The sequence below is a fragment of the Sapajus apella genome, unplaced genomic scaffold (genome assembly GCF_009761245.1).
Source record: "Sapajus apella isolate SASKATOON/1434 unplaced genomic scaffold, GSC_monkey_1.0 scaffold63, whole genome shotgun sequence".
Taxonomy (NCBI): Eukaryota; Metazoa; Chordata; class Mammalia; order Primates; family Cebidae; genus Sapajus; species Sapajus apella.
The window spans coordinates 8,946,942-8,954,330 of NW_022437003.1; positions in this window are offsets into that span (position 1 = coordinate 8,946,942).

Sequence of the window (7,389 nt, forward strand, 5' to 3'; positions counted from 1 at the left end):
CACCCACAGACCAACATGGCCTCAGGACTCTGTGGTATCACAGCTCTCTTGATCTTCATTTCTCAGTGCTCCAATTATAAAGTCCAAGGGCAGAGATCTGATTGCCAGGAGCCTGTCATCCACCCCTGGTCCACAGCTACGAGCAGCCAAGGGTCATGTGGCAGAAACATGACCCCCTTCCCCACCACCCCTGACTAAGTAGACAAGGAAGACTGTCCATTTCACAAGAAGGGTGCTCCAAAATATGTCTACAGCAGACCTGATACCACTCTGTCTTAGTCCACTAAGACTGCCATAGCAAACACCGCAGATGGGGTGGCTTAAACAGAAATTTCTTTCTCACCATTCTGGAGGCTGGAAGTCCAAGATCAACGAGTCAGAAGGGTCACGTTCTCCTGAGGCCTCTCTCCTTGGCTTGCAGACATCCACCTTCTTGCTGTGTCCTCACATGGCCTTTCTCTGCATGTGCATCCCTGGGGTCTCTTCCTCTCCTTATAAGGAAACCGGACATCCTGGATTAGGGCCTCACCCTAATGGCCTCATTTAATCTTCATTACGTCTTTAAAAGACTTCTCTCCAAATACAGCCACACACCAAGGTACGGGGAGTCAGGGCTTCCATACATGAGTTTCGGGGGGCACCTATGAGGGTGAGTTTGATGTGCCACCTGGGCTAGGCTGTGGTACTCAGTTGTTCAAGCACCTTTGATGGCACGCCCCTTCTGACAGGGGAACCTCAGTAATTTACTTTTTTAAAAAGTGGGAATGAATATTGCCTCACACAATTTATGTGCAGACTGGAAAAGGGGATGAGTAGAGAACATAAATGATAGCCTTTATGATTATTATTTCTCCCAAGCGGGCAGGCAGGGCACCCACTTCCTGTGCCTCTGACCCACTCTTGCTTTGTGTCGGATGGCTTTGCTCTTGTCCTCTTCTGACTTGGGTTAATCATGGCATATTCACACCTTACATGGGATAAGTAGGGTATTTTAAACATCAATTTTATTATCCAGTTATGTTAATGGCCCATGAAATAACATGTGAAGAGCCCATTAAACGTTGTGAAAGAGTTTCCATTTAATAAAAATGAGGCAATAATAAGAGAGGCCAATGTAATTCATTGCTGAGCGGGGGAGAGGCTGGCTTTCATCTTCAGATGCCCTTCTTGGAGAAACTACTTTCATAACTTAGAGCTCAGCGTTTCAAAAGAATTTGGGGAATGGCTCACCCTTCCAGGCATTCACCAGCAGTGTGTTTCTGACCAAGAAATAATTAAAAGTGTATGGAAACACAGGAATGACATTTAATAGCTCGTAGTTGAGAAAAATTTTTATCTAAAACGTGAATTTTTTTTCTTTCAACAAACTCTCTCCTACTTGTTGAGTCCTGCTTCACTGCACGGCCACAGTCTGTCAGTCCTGTGTACAACCTGCTTAGAAAGGTTGGAGGGTAATTGCATAAACAGCTTCCACTTACATCCTCCTCCTGTTCTGGGTCCAGTACCAGCCCCACCCCAAGCTCTCAGGGACCCTGGGAACAATGGATTCTAATCCATGCCTAGGCATGAATCTCTGATGGCTAGCTCTTCATTTCTTCAGACTATTTCATGTCATAGATTTATAGATTTCCTGGAATACTTTCCACACTTGGCTTCTGAGACATCACACTCTCCTGGATTTCCTTGTATTTCCTGGGCTAATACCTCTCGGGAACCTTCGCTGGTTTTTCCACACCTCCGTGATTCTTACCATTGGAGACCTCAGGAGTGGGGTTTGGACTTCTCTTTTTCTTTTTCTATAACCATCCCTTGCATCCAGTCTCACGGCTGTAAATGCCACCTATAAGATGACACCTCCTAGGTCGCCTTGCCTGGACTCTAGACTTATAGGTCAGCTGCTCACTGAAGTGCCAAACAGGCATCTGAAATCTAACTTTCCCAAAATCAAACTCCTGATCTTCCCGCAAAACCTGCTGCATCTACACTATTTCCCATCTTAATATCAACTGCAACTTTGCAGTTGCTCAAGCCAAGAGTTCTTCACTTCATTCATTTTTCTTTTCATTCCTGTCTCCTAACCCAACAGCAAATCCTGTCAACACTATCTTCAACATATACCTTGAGACTTGCCACTTCTTTCCATCTTCACTGCTGGCATCTTAGTCCAAGCTCCCGTTATTTCTCATCTTGACTATTTTTTTTAAATAGAGATGGGTCTTGTTATGCCCGGTAGGCTTGGGTGCAGGGCTATTCAAAGACGTGATCGTGGTGCACTATAGCCTTGAACTCCTGGGCTTGAGCGGCCCTCCTGCCTCAGCCTTCATCTCGAGTATTCCTCTGCCTTTGTTCCATCTTAGACTGTTCTCTACACAGTAGTCAAAGAGCTCCTTTAGATCGTAATCGAACCTTGCTTCTCTTATCAACCTATCAATGGCAGCCATTTCCAGTGCAGCAAAAGCCAGAATCTGCCCAGTGACCTCCAGGCCCTGGAGGATTCGGCCTCCCTGCCATCCCTCCCCTCACTTCATCTCCTCCTCTCCCCTCCTTCACTCACTCTAGTCTCACTCACCCTTTTGCTATTCCTCCACCCATGCCAGGCACGCCCTGCTCTCATACCTTTACTGTCTTATCAACCTGGAAGACATTTTCCCCAGGGGGCCACGTGGCTGGTTTCCTTACCTCTTTTTAAGACCTTGATGAAATGTCACCTTCTTTGCATGGCTTTCTCTGGCCATGCTATTTAAAACGACAGCCGACTTCCCAACCTGTACCAGTATTTCCTGTCCGCCTTCCCTGCTGCATTTTCTCTATGGCCTTGATTGTCATTCGACCCTTCTTACATGTTCTGTTTACCTCTGTCTCAACACTGGAACCCCAGGAGGGCAGGGCTTTGTCTATTTTGCTCACTTCTGCATCTCTAGCACCCAAAACAATTTAATCTTTTGTATGAATATACAAATGATTGTTCCTGCTGGAAATTTTTTAAACCACCTCACATTACAGTGGAGAAAACTGAGGCAAAGCCAATGATAGTTTACCAAATATCACATAATTTGTTAATGGCAGAATTGAGAGAAGAGCCGTTTTCCTGACTCAGAGTCCAGCCTTCCATCAAGGAAAACATCCTCTATCTTCTGGCCAAATGGTTTACAACTTTGTGGACATAAAACATGGTTTCAAATTTCTCTCTAATCATGATACCCAGCATATTAAAATATTAATTTTGGCCGGGCACAGTGGTTCACACCAGTGATCCCAGCACTTTGGGAGGCTGAGGCAGGCAGATCACCTGAGGTCAGAAGTTCACGACCAGCCTGGCCAACATGGTAAAACCCTGCCTCTATGAAAAATACAAAGGTATCTGAGTCATGGCACCAAAAAAGAAAAGAAAAAAAAATACAAAAATTAGCCAGGCATGGTGGCCCGTGCCTGTAATCCCAGCTACTCAGGAGGCTGAGGCAGGAGAATCACTTGAACCCAGGAGGGGGAAGTTGCAGTGAGCTGAGATTGCACCACTGCACTCCAGCCTGAGTGACAAAGCAAGACTCAAAAAATAATAATAATTAATTAATTTCAGGGACACTGAACCAGTGACAAATCCAAATAGTTAAGAGTATTATAAAATAACCTGCGTTTCCTTAACTGTTATTTTAGGTTCGGGGATTGTGCAGATTGGTTTCATAGGTAAATTGCATGTTGCGGGAGTTTGGTATACAGATTATTTCATCACCCAGGTAATAAGCGTAGTAACTGATAAGTAGTTTTCAATCCTCACCCTCATCCTATCTTCCACCCGCAAGTAGGCCCTGGTGTCTATTGTTCCCTTCTTTGTGACCACATGTACTTAATGTTGCACTCCCACTAATAAGTGAAAACATGCAGAATTTCATTTTCTCTTCCTGCACAAGTTTGCTTCAGATAATGGCCTCCAGCTGCATCCACGTTACTGCAAAGGACATGATCTCATTCTTTTTTATGGCTGCATAGTATTCCTTGGTGTATATGTACCACATTTTTCTTTATCCAGTCTACCATTGATGGGCATTTAGGTTGATTCTATGTCTTTGCTACTGTGAATAGTACTGCAATGAGCATACACAGTGTATGTGTATTTAAGGTAGGATGATTTATATTCCTTTGGGTATGCTCAGTAACGGAATTGCTGGGTCAAATGATAGTTCTCTTTTAAGTTCCTTGAGAAATCGCCAAACTTCTTTCCACAATGGTTAAACTAATTTACATTCCCACCTAAACTAATTTATACTCCCACCAACAATGCATAAGCATTCCTAAAGGCACTTTTTCCCACTGAGTTTTAGAGTACAAGTGACTGATTTCTGAGCCAGCTTCTAACAGAGGAGATGATAGTAATACCAATGATAGCCACCATGAGAGTGCCCACCAAATGCCAGGTCCTTTGTGTATACTACCACGTTTAATGTTTACAACAATCTCTAAGGAAGCTGTTATTGTTATTCCCATTTTACAGATGAATAAATTGAGGCACAGAGGGGTTAAGTAACATGTCCAACTCCACATAATTAATAAAAAGCAGAGACGGGGTTCGAGGCCATATCTGTCTGACTTGAAGCCCATGTTCCGAACCCCTGCCCTGTACTGCTTCCCATACATATGTCCAAATGGACAAAAACTTTCAAAGCCCACTCAGCAAGGAGTACTTGATTCCAGGTTTTCTCTGACAGCCTAAAACATGTTATTTCATTTTCGGTACAGAGCACATGGGAAACTACCATTGCCTCCTGGGAGGGAGCTCTTCTGTTAATCCCTGTGCTATCTGGGAAATGCTGACTGCAAAGCAAAACCTCTCACCCTAGCTTAAACAATTAAATATTAGGAAGTCCACATGAAATCGTGAAGCGAGCATAGAACTCTTCACCGTTCATGGAGGAGTGCATAGACACAGGTTGGGAGAGGATTCGTGGGAAGTGAACAAACTATCGCTGATTAAGGTGTCAACGGCTGTGCTAGGCATTTAACAGGTATTATTTTGTTCATTCCTTATAACAACCTTTTGAAGTGACTATCACTGCAGTGTTCTCTTTCTACAGATGAGAAAATAGAGGTTGAAAGATGTATCTTGGCCGGGTTCGGTGGCTCATGACTGTAATCCCAGCACTTTGGGAGGATAAGGTGGGCAGATTACCTGAGGTCAGAAGTTCAAGACCAGCCTGGTCAACATGGTGAAATCCTGTTTCTACTAAAATACAAAAATTAGCTGGGCATGGCAGTGCACACCTGTAATCCCAGCTGTTCAGGAGATTGAGGCAGGAGAATCGCTTGAACCTGGGGGCTGAGGTTGCAGTGAGCTGAGATCATGCTACTGCACTCCAGCCTGAGTGACAGAGCAAGACTCCATCACAAAAAAAAAAAAAAAAAAAAAGAAAGATATATCTTGAACAAGGTCATACAGCTGTCAGAAGAGGAAGGCTTTGAACACAGATGAACATGATTTCAAAGCCAGCAGACATTCCCTCATCTCTGCTGAGCAAGCCAACTTTCTGAGCCTCAGTTTCCTTGTACAGCAGAAGAAGGTTATATCAGAGGTTCTCAAAGCTTGAACATTCTATTGCTCTAGTTTTCAGCTAGCAGGCACAAAGACCTTTAAAGACATTTAGGTCGATGGAGAAATGAAAGTCATTGCCATTTCCTAACAGGGAAGACAGGCATGACAACGAGTCATCGGTTTAGTCTAATTGTGATATACACACTGCTAAAAGCATGTAGGAAACACAAGACGATGGAGTGATTCACATTCTCTTTGTGGGTTACACTAACCCTGCCAGACCTTTCAGTTCACAGAACAAGTGAAGTCACACAGAGAGAGGGCCCAACTGCCATCTCTGTTCATCTGCCAAGCCAGTGGCAACCGCTCACGTCCGCCTGTCATCATAGCCCCCTCCTTTCTCCCAGCTGCCAAGGAGCAGATGTCTACAGAAATGGGTCATGGGATTGGAGCATTTCAAAGGTGACAGGAAGGAGGAATAAGAGCATATTATAAAGTACCATTAATGATGCCCAAGTGCGGTGAACTTGAGGCAGATTGCTGGTGAAGGGAAGGTGCCCAGGGCTGGACCCAAGGGTATAGAAAATGTGCTGGCAAGAGAGCACTAATGGGCAACCATATGCACCTCCCATGCAAGCCTTGAGATGGGTGGATGTCAGAGCCAGGGAGCTTAGTGAAGCCAGGAGCGGGAGATGGGAAAGTTGACAAAGCAAAATAGGATAGCAGCCACGATGCTGAATTTGTAGCAAAACATCCTTATATGAAGATCCTAGGGACTGGGCTAAGTTGAGGTGATGTCTAAAAGAATCAGTGCTGAGCATCTGTGGGATTGGGGGCCTCTTTTACAACAGGGGGTGCAAATGTTGGCAAACACACCCTTTTCTCAGACCCTTTGGGAAGCTTACAGAATCGTGGTGCCATCAGTTGGGTCTGTATTGGAAGTTCAATCAACATTTGTGCAGTGGAAGAATGGCAACGAGGCGTCGGTCCTCCAGGCTTACCTACCCAGAGGGCCATCGGTATTCTTATCCTGGAATAGACAATGGTGTTTGGAGTTCTCTTGGCTGCCAGGACATTGTCTAGTGAGACTTACAGAAAGGGAAGAATTTTGTTCCTAAAAGGTGTGTCCCTGGTATGTGTTTTCAGAGAAGGACTCCTCTGAGTGAGTCTCTCCATCCCATGGTATGGGCAGAAAGCTGGTGTAAGGAACGCATGCATTCAGTGGAAAGAGACAAAAATCTGTTCAATTTTAAAAATAGATTTGATTGTGTGACTCACATTTAAGTTCACTCTACCACAATTTGGGCAACTTCTGTGTATCTTGGTATCAGCAGGAAGTAGAAACAAATAATGCAAAAAAATACCTTAAGGATTAAAGAAGAAAGCCTGAGCCAGCAGGGCAGAGGAACTTACAGAAGCCAGATGACCAGAACACACAAAGAAGGGGCCCCAGTTGGCCTGCAGCCCAGCATTCTCCCAGGGAGACCCAGTACGGCTTCACCTCTGTGGCTGGCAGGCCCTTCCAAGAGACCTGGCCTCTGTCCCTGAGCTCAGGAATGAAACTCTCCTTCTCAAGAAGGCCCAAATGGCACTCCTTTAAAGCTGGAACTGTCACCAGAGGAGTAAAACTTCAACCACATTGCCTGGTTCTCACACTGGGAGTCGAACTCAGGCTGCCTGGGTGAAAAACCAGGAATCCTAACCACTAGACCATGTGGACTCTTGGTCTTGCTAGTCCCAAAGAATGGGGAAAGGGGCTCCAGAGGCGTGGTGAGTTTACCATTCAAATAAAATCGTGGACCGAAAGAGTTTTGCGGAAGAGTGATTTATTAGACAGAGAGAGAGAGAGGAGAGAGAGACGGGGA